Genomic DNA, 20,955 nt, shown 5'->3' on the forward strand with positions numbered 1-20,955 from the left:
GGATTGGATCCTAGGAAACACATTGAGATATTGAGCTGATCAAACACGAGTGAAACACAGAGAGGGAGAGATGCAAAACAATACAAGAAGCAACAACTTCTCGTCTCAGTTGCCAATCATCAAGGGCCTGAAGTATTAATTATGGGGGTTGAAGATGAAGACATTGTTCAGATCACATGAGCTGTGAAACTTGTAGAAGAAGGGTTCAAGGATGATGGTACTGAATAACCAAATCAGGCATTGAAAGAGAAGAGAAAGAAAGATGCAAAAGCGTTGTTCATGATCCAACATGCTCTTGATGAAGAGATCTTTCTGGGAATTGCTTTTGTTGCAACTGTCAAGGAGGCTTGGGACATTCTCAAGCAAGAATACCTCGGTGAAAAGAAGTTCATCACTGTGAAGTTGCAATCTCTAAGGAGAGAGTTTGAGACCTATCTAATGAAAGACAAGGAGAAGGTGCAGGATTACGTGTCAAGAATCTCTGGCACAGTTCAATAAATGAGATCATATGGAGAAGAGATAACATACCAACATGTTATTAGTAAAGTTTTGAGGAGTCTCACCGGTAGATATGATAAAATTGTGACAACAATTGAGGAATCCAAAGACATGGAAACCTATACATTTGATGAGCTAATGGGATCACTGCAAGCTCATGAAGAAAGGTTGAGTCGGTCAACTGAACAAATAGAGAAGAAAGCTTTCTTTGGAAAGAATGAAGACAGAGAGGAATCTAGCTAAGGAAATTGAGGAAGAGGCAGAGGAGGCTTCAAAGGTAGAGGTCGAGGAAGATCTTATCAGAGAAGTGAAAGCAAAGAAATCGATCATCAAAAGAAGGTGTTCAAATGCTATTACGACAAGAAATCAGGGCACAAAGAAGCTCAGTGCTGGAAGAAAGAAAAAGATGAAGGAGAAAAGAAACCTGAGCAGAAAAGTTATTTCTTGCTGAACTTATGGAGGACGAAAAGAAGGTGCTCATAATGTAGTAAACAACCAAACACACATGTGGTGTGTGGTATGTGGATAGTGGTTGTTCAAACCACATCACAGGAGAGAAGGAGCTGCTCAAGGATCTTGATCTGTCAAGAAAGAAAATAGTCAGACTCGGCAATGGAAAACATCTCTCGGTGGAAGGGAGAGGAACTGTGGCAATGATGGCCGAAAGAGGTATAATTAAACTAATCTATGATGTTTAGTTTTTGCATGACTTAACTCAGAAGCTACTCAATGTTGGTCAACCTCTTTGTACTGGTTATTATGTTCTTTTTGATGATATGTCTTGTTTCATAAGAGTCAAGAAGTCTGATGAACTAGTTGTGAGTGTTGCTATGGGTAAGAAATAAAGTGTTTCCACTTGTCCTGCCATTGAATGAAGGGAAGGTTATGATAGCAAAAGGTATTGATGAAACCAGAATTTTGCATCTAAGATATGGGCATGTGAATGTGAAAAGTCTGAAGCTGTTACAGTCCAAGGAAATGGTTTCAGGATTGCCAATGATTGGTGATCTTGAAGTGTGTGAAGGTTATATGTTTGGTAAACAGTCAATAGAATAGTTTCCAAGTGGAAAAGCATGGAGAGAAAGAAATGTCTTAGAGCTTCTTCATGATGACTTGTGTGGCCCTATGCAGATAGAATCACTAGGAGGAAGCAAGTACTTCTTCATGAGAACAGACAACTACAATAGGATGATCTGGGTGTAATTCATCAAGGCAAAGTCTGAGGCATTTGATTAGTTCAGAAAGTTCAAGCTGCTTATAGAAAATCAAAGCAACCATAAAATAAAAGCTTTAAGGACATATAGAGGAGGTGACTTTCTGTCTAAGAAATTTGCTGAGTTTTGTGATGAGTTTGGCATCAAAAGTTAGTTTACAACAACTTATACACCTGAGCAAAAAGGGTTGGCAGAAAGAAAGAACATAACTGTGGTTGAAATGACCAGAAGTATGTTGAAAGCAAGGAAAATGCCAAATGAATTTTGGAGTGAAGTTGTTGCCACATCAGTCTATATTCTGAATATTTGTCCTACCTAGGCAGTTGAGAATCAAACTCCATATGAGGTTTGGAGCAAGAAGAAGCCTTGTGTGAAACATCTCAGGGTGTTTGGGAGTATAGCTTAGGTAATGGTGAATGTAAGAACAAAGCTAGATGACAAAAGTGTGAAGTGTGTCTTTATTGGCTATGCTACTGAGTCAAAGGCATACATGCTCTATGATCCTTTAGAGAAGAAGGTGATTATAAGAAGAAATATTGAGTTTGATGAAAACTCTAAGTGGCACTGGAAGTTGAAGCAATTTGTGACAGTTCAGAGATAAGTTGTTGTGATAGATGGAAATGAAGAATGTGAGACACATGATGATGTTCAAGTGCGCGGGTTTGATCAAAGGCAGAATGTAATCAGACTATCTCTGATAGGAGCTTATTATATGGTCTAACTAGCGACTATTAGCTTAGGATTAGTGGTGTTTATGTGCTTATTGAGTGGTATTCCCGGAATCTGGTATGATTGTTCACTTATAGATTTGCCGGATGCTCATAAGCTTTATTTTGTGGTATTTATTATGGAGATCCTATTTGTACTCACCTTTAGTGCATTTGGGACGGAGCTAGAGAGAACACTACCACACCTACACCCATGGAGGAGCTGAGAAGTGAACCCGAGCAGCCTCGGAAGCTTACAAAAGACCAAAGACCAGTCCGAGAGAAGGTTTCAAGACGAAGAAGAGCTACGGAGAAGATGTCTCGGTCGAGACTTTGGTGTCTCGGTCGAGATTTTCCCTCGAAGAAGATGTCGCGGTCAAGACTATAATGTCTCGATCGAGACTTTGCCTCGAATTGAAAGTAGCGATCGCGACCCCGAAGTAGCGATCGAGTCTAGAGCCGTTCCTGAGTGACTGGGAAAATGTCTCGGTCGAGATTATAAAGTCTCGATCGCGACTCGGAGTTATACCCGACCCAATTGCAGATCCAAGCCCGGGAATCAGTTTTTCCCTTTTTTATCTTTTATTTTCTATTTTTTTATTTCCTAGACGATAGATAATATATAAACCTTTAGTTTTTTGGTTAGAATTAGTTAGTTATTCTTTTTGCCACTTTTCACAATTAGTTCTTTGAGATTCAGCAACCAAGAAGAAAGCTCCCACCTTTGTGTCAACTTCTACCTTCATCCCTGGTTAGTTCATCCATAATTTTGTATAGCTTTCTCTTGGCTATGTCTGGCTAAGTTCCTACGAGTTCACACTTAGGTTGAGGCCATTATTCTAGGAATTGTTTGTGAGAATTCTATTGTTTATGTTCTAATAATAATTTCAGCATTGTTTTATTTTCCCTTGAGATTATTGTCATTGATTGATATTGATTTTATCTAGGTTCAAAACTAGGTTGATTATTATTCATTCATATCGCTAGGCTTGATAATTCGATTTGAAAAGTCTTGTCTTTTAGGTAGCAATCAGAATTAGCATAGACTATTTGCGAGTGCTTATTTTGTAGAGATTATAAACCTGTGTCGAGTATCGGTGATTTTCCAATGGTATTGCATAGGCCTACATATCTTTGATCTTTATGATGTTGAGTAGTTGAACCTTAGGATTTCTTTTGTTATGGCATACAACAAGGGTTTCTAGGACTATTTGGACTAGTTGCTATTTACAAACAAAGAGTAGGACAACTAGATTATTTTTTAAAAGAACATAACTTTATTAGAATTCGATGATCAACTTTCTATTAGAATAATGTGCTGAGACCGAAAGAGTGAGCTTTTCATTATTATAAGTTTTCAAAATGCCAACCATTCAGTTATTATTGATTTCAATAGTTTTCCGAATCAAAAACCCCCCATTTACTGTTGATAACACAAATTGAACTATACTATCGTTGTGGCTCCCTTGGGACTCGACTCTGAGTTGCCACTTTACTAGTGGAAGTTAGTTGGATTTTTTTATATAGGGAAACGACCATTTAACACCTGTCAAATTTTGGCGCCGTTGCCGGGGAGCCAACTATTATAGTTTGTTACTATTTGTGTTATCTTGGTGTGGACCTATCTTATGGTCCACACCCGCGCTACTAATTCCGATTTGCTTGATTTTATCCCAGAGATAGAGCGGACGCATCTACGCATTCTACGAAAATCTCTACAGAATCTAGTAATCGAATCAACGGCGACAAGAACGTTGCGCGAGCATACAGACCCTGATCTGACGCAACAACATCTAGGAGTGACGCTGCCTGCCCTGAATGTCCGTGTCACTTTCGAACTAAAGACCGGTTTCATCAATTTGCTACCTAAATTTCATGGCTTGGTTGGGGAGGACCCGATCATACATCTGCAGCTGCAGCAAGCCGAGTAACGTCACAGATGAGCAAATCAAGATGAGAGCTTTCGGTCTCACGCTGAAAGATACCGCGCGCCAGTGGTATTACTTGCTGCCCACCGGGAGTATCGACACATGGGAGAACCTTCACAAAGCCTTCCTCAATAAGTATTTTCCGTCCAAGAAGGTGGTTGCATTGTAAAGGGCGATAACTATGGTGGAACAGCAGGACGCTGAGATGCTGTATGATTATGTTGAAACGTTCGCGAGACTGTGTGCGAGCTGCCTGTTTCACGGGTTTGAGGTGAAGGACTTGGTGACCCACCTCTATAATGGGTTGCTAGACAATGAGAGGAGATTAGTAGACGCTGCGTGTAATGGGAGTGTGCTGAATTTGACTCCCATCGAAGCTATAGCACGATTGAACGAGATCGCGGAAGGAACGAGGAGCTTCGAGAGGACGTACGCAAGAAAGGGAGCCAATGTGGTAAGCTCCGGAGAGGCTGGGTGGAAGAACGAGATAGCCGAGCTCAAAAGTATGATAAAGAATCTCGCCGTCGGAAATGCGAAGCCTGCGAGAGTTTGTGGCATTTGTGCGGACGAGACTGATCCCACCGACATGTGCCCACAGCTCCAGGACCAGACTATCGCTGAAGTGCACTATGTAGGAGGATTCGGACCTCCCCGACCTCGCTTTGAAAACAATAACAACAATTATAACCAGCGAGAGAACAACTATAATCTGAGAGGCAATGATCATCCCGGAGTTAGGTGGGGAGATTCATCTGGAGCGCAGAATAGGCCATACCAATACAATAATCAGTACCATGCGCCATACCAACCGAAGAACGATGAACCATTGCTGAGGGAGATGCTCGAATCCTTGTCCAAACATTTTACAGCACACGTGCAAACGACGGAGTCGAGCATAAGGAGTTTAGAGAAGAAGGCTGCTCAGTTAGTGGAGGCGGTCAACAATCTTCAATAGCAAGGCTCGGGAAAGCTACCATCTCAGGCTGTAGCAGCACCGCGAGAGAATGTAAGTGTACTCTCGACTGTGGGAGAAGAGAAGGGTCATGAAAAAGACAAGGAGGACGAATCTGCAGAGATGTCTCGATCGAGACATGAAAGTCTCGACCGAGACTTTAACCCCGAGAGAAACTCGAGACCGCGGCATGAAACTCTCGACCGCAACATTGGTTTCGAGGAGAAATCTCGATCGCGACTCCAAAGTCTCGATCGAGATGACGGTGATCTAGACTTCGAAAATTTTTCCGAAAAAAGTCTCGACCGCGATACTGACTCTCGACCGCGACTTCTCGAAGATGATGTTCGGGATGACGACAAGATCCTCAAGAGGTTCGGGAAATGCCAGGGGAATAGCTATCTACTCCAACTCGTCCAGAAGGTGCCCCGTTTTGCTACGCGATTAAAGGAGATGTGCACTACGAAAGCAAACGAGAAGCTGCAAGGGAGGCAGAAGGTACAGGTAAGTGGAAGGGTCTCTGTAGCCATCCAGCCGAAGATGGCTACAAAGTGCGTGGACCCAAGTATGGTAAGTATCACGTGTACTATAGGTAAAACTAGGATAGACAGGGCTATGCTGGACTTAGGAGCTTCTATCAATGTCTTACCTTACTCGGTTTATGAATCATTAAGTCTAGGGCGCATGAATAAAACAGGGATTGTTTTGCAATTAGCTGACAGATCCACGATTTACCCGAGAGGGTTGGTCGAAGATGTGTTGGTTAAAGTAGAAAACCTTATATTTCCTGCCGATTTCTATGTGCTAGATGATAAATATGAGACGCATTCTACACCTGTCCTTCTAGGTAGACTGTTTATGCTGACATCTAAGACTAAGATAGATCTAGATAACGGGGCGCTTACGCTCGAATTTAATGGGGAAGTTGTCAACTTTAATATATTTGGGAGTAAGACTCAACCCCTAGATGATAGCTCAGTATTCTGCATAATTGATGTTATTAAAATTTCCGAGCTAGGCTCTAATGCTGTTTTGGGCATTGGCCCCACCTCGCTAACCAAACATGAAAAGAAACCTGCTAAAGCTATTGTGCAGGTCCCCAAGAAAGCAAAAGCAAAGGCGAAAGGTAAAGCCAAAAATAAGAGTGGGGAGAACAAAAAGGAGAAGAAGCCCAAGCAAGTATGGATAGTGAAGGAGGAAAATGGTCTAAGGTTCAAACCTTTCCATCCATGGTTTAAGAAATTATTGTTGGACGATGCGATCCGGAAAGGATTGGAAAAACAATGAATGACAGATCGTACGTCGAGCCAAAGACGTTAAACAAAGGCGCTGATCGGGAGGCAACCCGAGGGATTTTTACTAACTTTAATCCCATTTGTTTGTTTTGTTTTTGTTATTTTCATTAGGAAGTCTAAAGAGTAAGCAAGAAGGAAGTTATTGGAGGAGTAAAACAGACGAAATCAACCGAAATCACTCAAGTTGTGATCGCGACTACAGGGTCTTGATCGAGAATTCATCCCCGAGAAGAAGTCTTGACCGCGACTATAAATGTCTCAACCGAGACGACGGTACCTCACTTTGCGAAAAATTTCCGAAAAAGGTCTTGACCGCGACTTTATATCTCGACCGCGACCGGGGCATCGACGTTGTGGAGTGATTGCGGTAATTCCCCCTCTTCCCTATTTTTATGAGGTCCTCTTTTGCTGCATTGAGGACAATGCGCTGTTTAAGTGTGGGGCGAGGAATTACCGTACCGAGGAGGAGTTTTATGTGTTCTTTTATTCTTTCTTGCTTATTTTTTGATGAACTGTTTGTGTCGTATTTGGATCGAGTCTGTACTAACTTATGTTTGCGTCTTGAACAATTGCATTTGTTTGTTTTAAGAAAAATCGAAAATAATTCGAAAAAGAAACGAAAAAATCGAAAAAAATACGAAAAATAAAAGAATAAAAACCAGGCAATCAAAAATGGATAAAAAGGAAAAGGTTGATGCCTGAAAATTAAAGAATAAAATAGAAAAAGATCCTACCACTTATAATTTGGTGAAAACCCGAAAGGGCGCCAGATTTACTTTGTTTTGTGATTGATTTTATTGATTGCATATCTAATGGCGCAGGAGACATAAGAAGGGAGTTGAAGGATGTCTCGGGTTTTAGGATTCACCAAGGAGGGATAAGGAGTTAGTTTTAGCCTTTTATCTCTATTTATGAGCTTATTGTTATCCACACTTTGCATGCTACCATTCCATTAGTTTATTAGTTTTGCTACATATTATTGGCGGTTGTTTTAGATCCTAGGATTAGATTTCTGTTTCTTGTAGTTTGATGCATATTGTTGTGGTTGTATTATGCAGAATTTTAAATTAGGATTGGTGGTTGTGATGTGTGGATTTATCATATTATCTAGTGGTTTAGGACATTACTCGAAAAGGAGGAATAAGAAGTGTATAAGCGAGTGGGAGACTCGATTTTATCCTTATTATGTCATATTTATGTACCCTTACCCTTAGAGGAGATTAGGATCCCATATGTGCTTAAAAGCACACCACTTGGTTCGATTATTACTATTGTATTGGAGTGGTGACATATGAAGGTGGAGAAATAAGGAGGGTTTTGGGTAGGACATCTCGGAGACATAAGGAGATATATCGGAGTAGGTTAGTGCTTATTTACACTTTGGAGTTTGAAGTATAGTCGCTAGCAGGCTTTCTCTACACTTACTGTAGACCTTTGTGCTTTTTCGGAGGAGTGAGTTTTAATTTGCTTACTCGAGGACGAGCAAGGTTTAAGTGTGGGGAGGTTTGATAGGAACTTATTATATGGTGTAACTAGCGACTATTAGCTTAGGATTAGTGATGTTTAGGTACTTATTGAGTGGTATTCCGGAATCTGGTATGATTGTTCACTTATAGATTTGCGGGATGCTCATAAGCGTTATTTTGTGGTATTTATTATGGAGATCCTATTTGTACTCACCTTTAGTGCATTTGGGACGGAGCTAGAGAGAAGACTACCACACCTACACCCATGGAGGAGCTGAGAGGCGAAGCCGAGCAGCCTCGCAAGCTTACAGAAGACCGAAGACCAGTCCGAGAGAAGGTTTTGAGACGAAGAAGAGCTACGGAGAAGATGTCTCTGTCGAGACTTTGGTGTCTCGATCAAGATTTGCCCTCGAAGAAGATGTCGCGGTCGAGACTATAATGTCTCGATCGAGACTTTGCCTCGAATTGAAAGTAGCGATCATGACCCCAAAGTAGCGATCGAGTCTAGAGCCGTTTCTGAGTGACTGGGAAAATGTCTCGGTCGAGACTATAACGTCTCGATCGCGACTCGGCGTTATACCCGGTCCAATTGCAGATCCAAGCCCGAGAATTTATCAGTTTTTCCCTTTTTTATCTTTTATTTTCGGTTATTTTATTTCCTAGAGGATAGATACTATATAAACCTTAAGTTTTTAGGTTAGAATTAGTTAGTTATTCTTTTTGCTACTTTTCACAATTAGTTCTTAGAGATTCAACAGCCAAGAAGAAAGCTCCCACCTTTGTGCCATCTTCTACCTTCATCCCTGGTTAGTTCATTCATAATTTTGTATAGCTTTCTCTTGGCTATGTCTGGCTATGTTCCTACGAGTTCACTCTTAGGTTGAGACCATTATTCTACGAATTGTTTGTGAGAATTCTATTGTTTATGTTCTAATAATAATTTCATCATTGTTTTATTTTCTCTTGAAGTTATTGTCATTGATTGATATTGATTTTATCTAGGTTCGAAACTAGGTTGATTATTATTCATTCATATCGCTAGGCTTGATAATTCGATTTGAAAAGTCTTGTCTTTTAGGTAGCAATCAGAATTAGCATAGACTATTTGCGAGTGCTTATTTTGTAGAGATTATAAACCTATGTCGAGTATCGGTGATTTGCCAATGGTATTACATATGCCTACATATCTTTCATCTTTATGCTGTTGAGTAGTTGAACCTTAGAATTTCTTTGGTTATTGCATACAACAAGGGTTTCTAGGACTATTTGGACTAGTTGCTATTTACAAATAAAGAGTAGGACAACTAGATTATTTATTTAAAAGAAAATAACTTTATTAGAATTCGATGATCAACTTTTCATAACAATAATGTGCTGAGACCGAAAGAGTGAGCTTTTCATTATTATAAGTTTTAAAAAATCCAACGCATTCAGTTATTATTGATTTCAATAGTTTTCCAAACCAAAAACCCCCCATTTACTGCTGATAACACAAATTGAACTAGACTATCGTTGTGGCTCCCTTGGGACTCGACTCCGACTTGCCACTTTACTAGTGGAAGTTAGTTGGATTTATTTTTGATAGGGCCAATGACCGTTTAACGCCTGTCAATCTCCATCAACATCTGCAACCAATAATTCATCAAGCTTAGAGAGTTCAAGTCCTAGTTCTGGAGGAAGCATCTCATCTTCTAGTTCATCGAGTGGTTCTACACCAAGGAGGTATAGGTCACTCACTGAGATTTATAAAAATTGTGACTTTGCTGTAAGTGCAACATAACCTTGCTCATATGAAGAGGCTGCAAGAAGGAATGGAAACAAGCCATGAATGAAAAAATGGTTTCAATTCAAAAGAATGAAACATGGAAACTTACTGAACATCCGGATGGGAAGAATGTTATTCGACTCAAATGGGTGTTCAGAACTAAGTTCAACACAGATGGGAGTGTTCTAAAACACAAGGCAAGGCTTGTAGCAAAGTGGTATGCAAAAAAGGAGGGTTTAGACTATGAGGAAACCTACTCACCTGTTGCTAAATTTGAGATGATAGATCTTGGATTACTTCAATAATTCTTAGGCTTGGAAGTAAAGCAAAGAGAAGAAGGAATATTTCTATGTCAAGAGAAGTATGCGAGGGATATGTCTAAGAAGTTTGATATGGGGAATTGTGACAAAGAAATCACACCTATGAACACTAATGAGAAGCTGCAAAGATCTGACGGAACTGAGAAAGGAGATGACAAGCTCTTTAAGAGCTTAGTTGGAGGTCTGAATTATCTCACTCAAACTAGACCTCACATAGCCTATTGTGTGAGTGTGGTGTCAAGGTTTATGTATTCTCCTTCAAAGAAGCATTATGGAGCTGCAAGAATAATACTCAGGTATGTCTCTCGAACATCTGAGTATGGAATTATGTACATTGCCAAGAATGAGTTGAAGCTTGAAGGGCATACAGATACTGACTGGACATGAAGTCTTGATGACAGCAAGAGCAATTCAGGCTCAGTGTTTGGCTTGGGATCATGGGCAGTTACTTGGAGTTCGAAGAAGCAAGAAACTATTACTTTGTCATTGAGTGAGGCAGAATATGTAGCTTCTTGTGCTACTGCAAGACAGGTTGTTTGGTAGAGGAAGATGCTAGTTGATTTGTGTTGTGATCAAAAGGAGTCAACCATGATCTGGTGTTACAATCAATCTACCATAGCAATGGAAAAGAACCCCGCATTCCATACTCGAACAAACCATATATAAATCAAGTATCACTACACCAGGAAGCTAGTGATGGATGAGGTAATTGTGCTCAAATTCTGTGGAACAAATGATCAGGATGCAGACTTGTTTACTAAGACTCTGTGTCAAGTGAAGCACAAGTTCTTCTTACGGATGATCGGTATGTGCAAGTTGGAATCAATGGAAGGTGTTGAAATATGATTACAAACTTACTCTATGTGTCATTAAGAACTGTTCGGTTAATTGAATCAGATTAATTCAGCTATTGTTAAAGAGTTTGTTAAGCATTTAGTTTATTATTTTCTTTGATTAATTAAGACATGATTTAGTCCATTAGAGGAACGTGGTTAGTGGGAGTCATTTGAGGTTTGTAAGCTCTATATTTGAGCAGTTTATTTTTCAATGAAAGTTGTTGTTGCATTGTTTTCATCCTCTGCTCGTTCATCTTCCTCTTTTATTCTTGCTGATTTTTTGAGTTCCTTCCCTACAATGCCTCTTTAGAGATGTGGAAGCTGTGGAAATTGAGTCTGATTCAGTTTCCGTCTTCAACGCCCTTAATGGAGACAAAGCTCGTTGGCCTAGCTTAATTGTCCTTATATTTGCTAATATTTGACTCCGTGAATGAAATATGGTATTTTATTCCTAGGAAAGGGAATTGTGTTGCTCATGAGTTAACTCGGTTTTTCCAAGGAGAGAATATAATAACCATAGTTGGGGTCGTCTCTATCTTCCATTGTAGCTTACGTTGTGGAGCTTGATTCAGGAAATATATCTAGGTAGTGCTCTCTGCACTGCCTCTTCCATAAAAAAATACTAATATATGCATATCAATAACTATTTTTCCATAATGATTCATATACCTGTCACAAAGGTCGGTAGATCGGATTTGGGTTCAGTCGGACTGAGTTGAATCAACTGATCAAGATTATATTTTTTAATTATTTTTATAGGAATAAAATAATATTAATAGTGGAATTTTATTAAAATAATAATAATATTTTTAACTAAATCATGTTTAATTATAATGACATGAATTACTAACCAACTAATTCTTTAAAATCTCACTAGAAATTCACTTCATATTTTTGGTCCTCAAGTTTAAAATTATTGGACTAATATTTAAGTTTTTGGTGAAGTACTGAGCTTGAAAACTTATTACGTAACAATACCATGTGAATCATCTAGAATCCAATTATATTATTTGTCTTTTTCTCATCTATAAATGGCAACAAATGTACATTAATAAAATTATTCTTATGAAAATATTATGCTTTGGACCAAGGTTATTAAATTCGAGAGTCTATTGTTGACTGAGAGGGGTCCCTAACTCGACTCGTTGACTCGTAAGTGTCTACTAAAATATTAAAATAATAAATAAATAAATACAAAATATAAATACAAAATATAAAATATAAAATATACGATATAAAAATATATAATGAAAACCTAAAAAAATTTATTTGATATTTTTGATGAAATTTAGAAAATCTTTCTAGACTAATTATGTTAATAAAACTTAATACTTGATTAGTAAATAAACTATTATAGTAAATTTGTCAATTATATCTGATTTGTTAATGAATTAATTATGAAAATTTTCGTCCCAAAGCTTAATGAGATAAAAATTGGGCTTTTAGACCCAAATATGAGATCCATATATGAGTCGGAATTGATAAAATTGAACGATTTAGCATAATGATTCGAGTCTGATTCGAGTCTATGAATCTAACCGAGTCTATTGCGAGTCTGATAGAAAATCATTTTTCTATCCAAGTCGACTCCATGCCCACACCTTGACTCGTAGACTCATACAAGTCAGCGATTAATGCTATTTGAGTTGTTAAATTTGAATCAAATTCTTGAAAATTAAAGAATCTCCAGATGTATATTTTGATTATTTCCCAATATGCTATATTTAGATTATAGGATTGAATTTTTACTTTAAAAAATATTATAGCTATGTAGGAGACGTCTTAAGAGATGAACAAAGATAAATATAACAATCCTTTACAAAAGAAGGGATCTGGCATACAAACTCAACTTTGTTTAACCCTCCTACCATTTTTTCTATAAGGATTTAAAAATCTGTTAGAAAATTGTTTTAAATAAATAAAAATAAAATTTGAATTTTATACTGGTTAATCATATAACAAGTACGCAACTAATATTCGTGTAGAAAACCCTTATATTTATTAGAATGAACATAGTAAATTTTTATGCTCATTCAAGATGCTTGTAATATATATTATATATATTTAAAATGGGTGTAAAATATTTTAAAAAATACTTAAAATGATTTAACTGTTAACCGTTTTAAAGTACCGAATAAAAAAATATTTTTAAAGTCAGTTAATATTTTAAATGTTTATTGAGTTGGGTGTAGACGGTAATGTTGGATCGAGGGAGCTTCTTCACAAATCAAGTTTCTAGAACTTGTAATTTGATCAATTGCGGAATAAAGAAGCTTAACGAAAAAGAACAATAAATACTCGAATCAGTGAGAACCTTCTATTCCTAATGAATCTAGGATAAAACTCACTACTACTTTTATTGATCAAGGTCGCTTTACACTTGTGTTTTACAAAAATGACACTCACAATTCTCTCTAGAACTTGTGATCTCACTTCTCTCGTACAAACCCCTCTAAAAGCTACCTTTACAATAAACCTCAACACTTTATATCAATAGAAAATCAGTAACTATTTCCTAGTTCTAATTCTTCTTATATATAGATAAAGCTACAAGCTAGCTTAACATACAAAACAATTAAGCAACGTGCCTAAATTCTAATTGACTATCAAGAATCCCCTTGTTGATTCTGTTGAACGGAATTCGCCATTGAACTACGAAGCGACACGTACACAAGCTTCCTAACAGAATTTGGTAGCGCGCTTCCAACTTGCGTAAATGACTCCAAGTGTATGGTGGATATTTTAGCTTGCGTTGCCACTTGCTCTGCCACATTTTTCATATTTAAAACATGCACTAATGATAAAAGCTGCCAAAGTGCGTTCTTTGTCGTTTTCTGGCTCTGAATATTCTTCAGCTCAATATCAGGCTTCTTCTTACTCTGTAATATTCAGCACAACACTCTTGTTGATTCAGGTACCCTTATAAGTGTTTAGTGACATATAATGGTTGTATAAACGTTGAAGCGAGACTTGTATGCTACAAGATGGAATTTTAATATAGCCATTCACATCTTGTAAACTGTGTACGCTTGTGAAACCATTAGCTACCACGTTTTCAATACATAAAACTTAAGAAACTGAGTTAAGCTACCTTAGCTGAACTAACAATTTTCCCTTTTTGATGATGATTTCAAACTTATTTGAGCCATTCACAAAAAAATCATTACGAATTGAATCATATATCGCTGAAAATATTAGACAGCTGAACTTTCAATTACACTTCACTTTACCTTTAAGTTAAGTATACCTCTCATTCCCATTGAGATCATGATGTGGGTATGAATCCTTGACTTTGGTGAATGTTTTAAGCATGCCTACATGAACACTTCAAAATTCCCCCTTTTGACATCATCAAAAATGCAGTGAGAATAACATCATATAGGGAACTATCAGAACTACTAGTATACTAACTCCTTAAACATGCATGAATGTCAGTAAAGTCAAGTTAAGCACAAAAATCAAGTAGGCAATCAATCACAATCAGAGAGAGAAAAATAAGTATAAATTTATATTCATATAAAGCTTTTCATCACACAAGAAAAATAGGCTAAGAAAACATAGGCTGGCTTAGACAAAAGGAAAGCAAAAAAATACACTTGGCAAGACTGGCTTAAGGATGATCTTTCTTCTCTTTCAGTGAGCTTGCGCTCAATCTTCAACATTTCACCAACTACCTTCACTATCTTAGTGAGGGTATGCTATCAACACTAATATGTTGGCTTGTTGCTTTGATCTTTCTCTAATCGTGGTCTCAATTATGTTTAAAGCTTGAGTTATTGCAAAGTTACCTATACTCGAGCTTGCATGTGCTTCTTTTTGCGGCTATTTCTTCGCTTCAAGCTTTTCTTCTTCATATGCATCAGAATCATCCATATCTTCCAACTCTTCATGTACGCTTTCAGATAAGACTTCATCAAAAACTTCTTCAATGTCAGCTGAACAGATAACATGCTTCATCATCAACTTCTTCACTATGTGAGGGAAGGGCATGTCATCCTTGGTGTTCTCCATGCATGTGTACATATGAGTGTACATAATCTGAGGCGTATCTATCAACTCGCTCTTCATGCACTTGTGCGACAGGACTCCATCAACGATAGTTACTACGTCGTGCCGGTCCATTCTTGGCATGATATTGCGTAATATGATGTAGTGAATAACTCTCAGAGAATAGGGAACCAAGTCTACCTTAAGCTCTTTCTCATTCTATCTTGATCCGAATAGGTTATCTTTAATCTGCCTCGCTCCTCTTCGCCAATTCTTCTTAGCAACATAATTGAATCTTTCATCACCAGTGTTCATATTGATTGCATCGGCAAACTCTGTGATTGGGATGAAAATCGGCTTCTTTTTCCATTTGAGGACTACCATCTCGCTTGGGTTGTGAGGATCAACTGGCCCGTATGGTTTCATGTTGTTGTACAATGCCTTGATCATGTCTGGGTTTGCTTGAGGTGGATCGACCTCTAGTTTATCCTAACCTTGTAGATTGAGCACGTCGAAGGCGTATTTAATCTAAAACTTGGCCTGGAGACCTTTCCAAGTCTCGGGATTTATGATTACTGGAGGGAGCATTTGGTCCTAGGCCATGGCTAAAGAGATAAGGAGGAGCTGAGATGAAGTTGAGAGAGAAGTAGTTGTCATCACCCGTTTAGGATATTTCACAACTGTCTTTTTCGGTGGTGATGCGGTCGATTTTTCTTCGGGGAATCTATTTCTTCTTCCTCTTCTTTGAACTCATCTTATGCCTCTTATTCATCATCTTCTTCTCTAGGTGACACCTCAATCATGTGGTAGGATCGCTTCTTTGAGGCACTCTAGTGTTCGCCCGGTTGAAGAATAGGTAGAGTTTTCATCTGTTTGGTTAACTCGTGAAAGATCGGATCAAACTTTGTGGCAAAGTCTAGCTTGTGCACAACGATCTCTTTTCCTCTTTTACTAGGACTGGACTCGCCGGAGCCAGAGAAAGCTACCTTGCTCTTGGGCTTATTTGGTGACTCATCAATTACCTAGTATAGCTTGGGTGGAGTCTCTGAAGAAGGTGGATGAGGATTCTTCTTAAGGGATTCTGTCTTCTCTGTCTTCCCCGTCTTCTCAGCTTCCTTATCAACCGACTGAGCCTGGGAGAGCTTATCCTGGGTGAATTGAGGTTGATCAGAGGGCGTTGTGGGTACGGCCTATGTTTGTGGAGAGGGAGTTGTGTTTAGGTACTTTTCGCGCTCTTGTGGAGATAGCTTGCTCAACACCGGATGAAGTGAAAGGTCGGACGAGGCCATTTGTGAAAGGGAGAGTGATTAAGCGTATGAATTAGGGAATATGAATAGAGAGTGAGGGATAGTAGATTCAGAGATTAGAGAGTAAGGAAGATAGGATAATGTCACTATGAATGGTGATATTACCTATATATAGGCTTGCCCAACCTCTGATCACCCAAACGGCTCTATTAGCAATGGTCACAATTCCAATGGATACATTTGACACTCAAATGGCTCTTTTCTTGCACAAACGTGCTTGCTTCAGCGTAATCTGATATGCTTGTACAATGGCTAGTTGAACGGTCTCTTAACTTTGACGCGTACCACAATAAATCTGACGCGTGGAGATCTGAAGCGCCACATGCCTTTAGCATCCCTTGGAGAGTGAAACGTTAAGCATGACTAATTACTTCCATGTTTTACGAGTGAAGAAATTAGAAGTGTGTGACTTGGGTAATAAGGAAGATAAAATAATGTATAATGAGTATCATAAAGTGGAGCATAAAATGTGTCTAATATACCACAAAATGTGTAACAAAAATATGGAGCATAAAATGTACATACAATGTAACATGATTTGCACGCAAGGGACAAAAAGTGAACACATAAGCACACATACATGGTAGGCTTAATATATAATCTCACTTATGAATACTTCCATGTGTGGCTAATAGGGTTAGGAAGCATTATATAGGAGTAAGCTAAAGTGTGGGAAGCGTAAGCATGAATTATTTCTCGTTTTGGCTTACATATGAGCTAGAAGCTATCATCATGTTCCTACTATGGGATAGAAATGAATAAGCATGTAAATGGATAATCACCTAATCATGAAGATAGATAAATGAAACCCATTCTTATAATGACCCTTTCGGAGTAGATAATGAATGGAAAGAAGAAAGTACTAATCCTCATTCCTAAGTTCCCCAATGAGTAAAATTGTGCATGAATTAGTCAAAGTTAGGGGAGCTTATCGTGCTTAACAAGGTTACCTCAGTCAAGGGGTAGCATCCACAGTAATAATCTCAAGTGTAAGCAGGGCAACCTATTTAGAGGCTTTGTGAATATGTCGGCTACGTGTTCCTCTGTTCTACAAAAAGTGATCTTGATGTTCTTCTTTTCAACATGATCTCTCAGGAAATGGTGCCATAAGTCGATGTGCTTGGTCCTTGCATGATGTACTGGATTCTCGGACACATTAATCACAGTAGTGTTCTCGCACCTGATCTTTATAGTTCCCAGTTTGACTCCATAATCTACAAGTTGTTGCTTTAGCCAGACTACCTGAGATGCACATAAGACCGCTGCAATGTATTAGACTTCTGTAGTTGAGGTCGTTGTAGAATTTTGCTTCCTAGATCCCCATGATACAAGTGAGGGACCTACGAACAGAGCCATCACACATGTACTTTTGCGATAAACTAGGTAGCCTACATAGTCTACGTTTGTGTACCCAACGAGCGAGACTGAGCTACCTTTAGGGTACCATAGACAAAGATTATGTGAGACCTTAAGGTAACACATTATCCTTTTAATATTGACGAGGTGGCTTGCTCGACGGTCACTTTGAGCTCTGGCACATAAGCTCGTTGCGAAGATAATATCTAGACGAGACGCTTTAAGGTACATAAGGGAGCCAACTATTCCTCTATAGGTAGTCTCATCTACCTTTTCTCCATTTAAGTCAGCATCAAGCTTGGTTGTCATTGAGATGGGAGTTGGGAAGGGTTTGATTGAATCCGTGGAATACTTCTTAAGTATCTACCCTAGGTACTTCTGCTGGTGGATTTGTATCCCATCTACTTTCTGTACAACTTGCAAATAGAGAAAGTAGGTAAGCTCACCTATGACGCTTATATTGAATCCTGAGCTCACAGTTTCCATGAACTCGCGAACCAGACCTTCATTAGTTGACCCAAAGATAATGTCATCAATGTACACTTGTACGATGATGATATCACCCTTAAGCTCCCTTATGAAGAGTGTCTTGTCAACTATCTCACGCCTATAGTTGTGCTTGGTGAGGAAGTCAGATAGACAATCATACTACGCTCTAGGTGTTTTTTCAAACCATAGAGTGCTTTGTCTAGGTAGAACACATGGTCTGGGTAAGCTTTGTATTCAAATCATGGAGGCTGCTTCACGTACACCTCTTCATTCAAGCTACCACTTAAAAATGTTGTCTTGATGTCCATCTGTTTTAGCTTGAAATTCTTGAGAGCGGCTAAGGCAATCAACAAGCAAATAGCTTCCAAAAGAGCTACTGAAGTGTAGGCCTCGTCGTAATATATCCCCTCTTGTTGACTATAACCCTGAGCCACCAACCTTGCTTTGTTCCTAACAGCGTTCCCTGAGTCATCAAGCTTGTTCTGAAACACCCATCGCGTGCCAATTACTGTCTTTTTGAGAGGCCTGGGGACAAATATCCAAACCTTATGTCTCTTGAACTCCAAAAGCTCTTCTTGCATCGCCGCTATCCAGTCTGAATCCAAGATGGCTTGCTGGACGTTCTTTGGCTCGATGAGGGAAACAAAGGAATGGAATACATCTATATTTTTGAGATGTAAACACTTGAAGACCTTGTCGGAGAAGGGATTGAGAATCTGGTCTGGTGGATGAGAACCCTTTTGCTGATAATTTCTCATTACCATGGTACTGGCTTCCGGGAAATGATCAAGCGAATCTGAAGTAGTCTGAGAAGAGGAGGCCACTGAGGAGCTTGCTGAAGTCTTAGAGAGGGTAGCTAAGGATGTTGAAGATGGTGTAGCATCATTGTTAGGGGTCGCTGAAGCCAACTTCAAGGTCGCTGGAACCTTGGGAGAATACGCTTTGCCCTTTGGAGGTTTCCAAGGACCTCGCTTGGTTTTCACCGGATCTTCCAGAGGGGGCGCTGAAGAAGAGTAGGTGGTCGCTTCAACCGGTTGAGAGCCCGCGTCAGCAATGGGGAGTCCCGCCTCAAATTTAGCATGACTAGAACTCTGGTACATCGTAGCTTTTCTTCAAGGGTCTCTTCCTCTAGATCTTCGTGAACGTCGACTTGATCTGGATCATTGGTGGGCCGTCTTCTTGAGCGCCATCATGGTGGGATGTGGGAACTTGGTGGTTGTCCTCATCATCATCACTCTAAGTTTCAGAAAGAGTAGCTGAGGAGGTATAATGAAGAGGACAATGTTTAGTAAGGGCCTCACTTGGATCAGCTTCATTGTCATCATCCTCAGGAATGGAAGCTCATCAAATGTCACGCGTATGATTTCCTCAGCTCTCTTGGTCCTTTTGATCAGCACCCTATACGCCTTGTAGCGGGGAGAACAACCAAGAAAAACAGCCTTATCGTTACGTGCATCAAACTTACCCATGTTATCCTTACCATTATTATGCACATAGAATTTACACCCAAATACACACAAATGTGACAGATTTAGTGTCCGTGCCCTGAGTAAATCATATGGTGTCTTCTCCAGAATCAGCCTTAGCATGGCTCGATTGATTTGATAACAAGCTGTGCTTACAGCTTGAGCCCAATATGTTGAGGGAGCCTACTAGCTAGAAGCATAGTTCGTGCCATATCTTCCAGCGTCCTATTTTTCTTTTCCATCACTCCATTTGTTGAGGTGTTATTGGAGCTGACAAGTAATGATTGATGCCCTTTTCATTGCAAAATGTTAGAAACTTTCCATTCTCGAATTCTAGCCCATGATCTCACCGAATGGAACGGAGAGGGAGATCTAGAGACTTTTCAAGAAGTAGGACTAAAGATGAGAACTATTCAAAAGCTTCATCTTTAGTTCTAAGGAAAAGCGTCCATGTTAACTGAGAGAAGTCATCAACTAGCACATAGATATATCAATTACCTCCAGTGCTTTGAATTGGAAGGGGACCACAAAGGTCCATATGAAGTAGTTCAAGGGGTCGCTCGGCGGTGACTACATTCTTTAGGTGAGCTAAATACTGGCAAGTGATCTTGGAGCGAGCGCACTCTGAGAAGTACTTCATGGAATCTTGCTTGATCTCTAGGAGTCCTCAAACGAGCTCCCTTCTTTGAAGCTTATGTAGGAGATGCAAGCTGGCGTATCCTAACCACTGATGCCAGAGGTTTGACTACTCTTGTATGGTTGCTAGACGGAGGTTGTTGGAAGAGTAAATGAGTGATCAATGTCATAAGTGTTGTCAACCCTCTTACCCTTCATAATAACTTCTTGGGGTGAATCTTAGACCACACAGTTTATTGTAGTAAATGTAACATCATTTCTCCCTAGGAAAATATTTGAGATATGGTTAATAGATTAAACTTCAAGCTATCCATCAATCTTGCGTTTTTGACGTGTATATCCGGTGTGAGTTGTAAACTTCTAGTGGCCTTAATCCTTCCTTGTTTCATGTCGCCAAAGGAGATAAATACCTCCTTCGATGTCTTTAAAAGAGAGCAAATACTGTGGGTCACCCGTCATGTGACACGAGCAACCACTGTCTATGTACAACTTGCTCTTCGCTTCAACTTGCAATCAAGAAGAGTCAATTTTTGGGAATCCATCGAAGCTTAGGCTTCATGGAAGGATTAGTGGAAGCTCCACCTAAGATAGATTTTCTAGGTCTAGCTTTATTAGAAGGTGTAATAGATTGATAAAAAGAAGATTCATTCAAATAAAAAACCTGATGGGCTTAGATATTTATTTAGCATGAGATTTCTCGTTAAGAGCCCTTTAATCTCACATTCTTGCACTT

The 20,955-nt window shown here is 39.2% G+C and overlaps 1 pseudogene; it reads left to right on the top strand.

Moving 5' to 3' along the window:
* Window positions 1–498: 498 nt before the first annotated feature.
* On the top strand, window positions 499–10,991 carry LOC141248940 (uncharacterized; annotated as a pseudogene).
* Window positions 10,992–20,955: the final 9,964 nt, after the last annotated feature.

This window comes from Phyllobates terribilis, unplaced genomic scaffold (genome assembly GCF_046119375.1).
Source record: "Phyllobates terribilis strain yellow unplaced genomic scaffold, ASM4611937v1 Scaffold_4166__1_contigs__length_64352, whole genome shotgun sequence".
NCBI classification, from domain to species: domain Eukaryota; kingdom Metazoa; phylum Chordata; class Amphibia; order Anura; family Dendrobatidae; genus Phyllobates; species Phyllobates terribilis.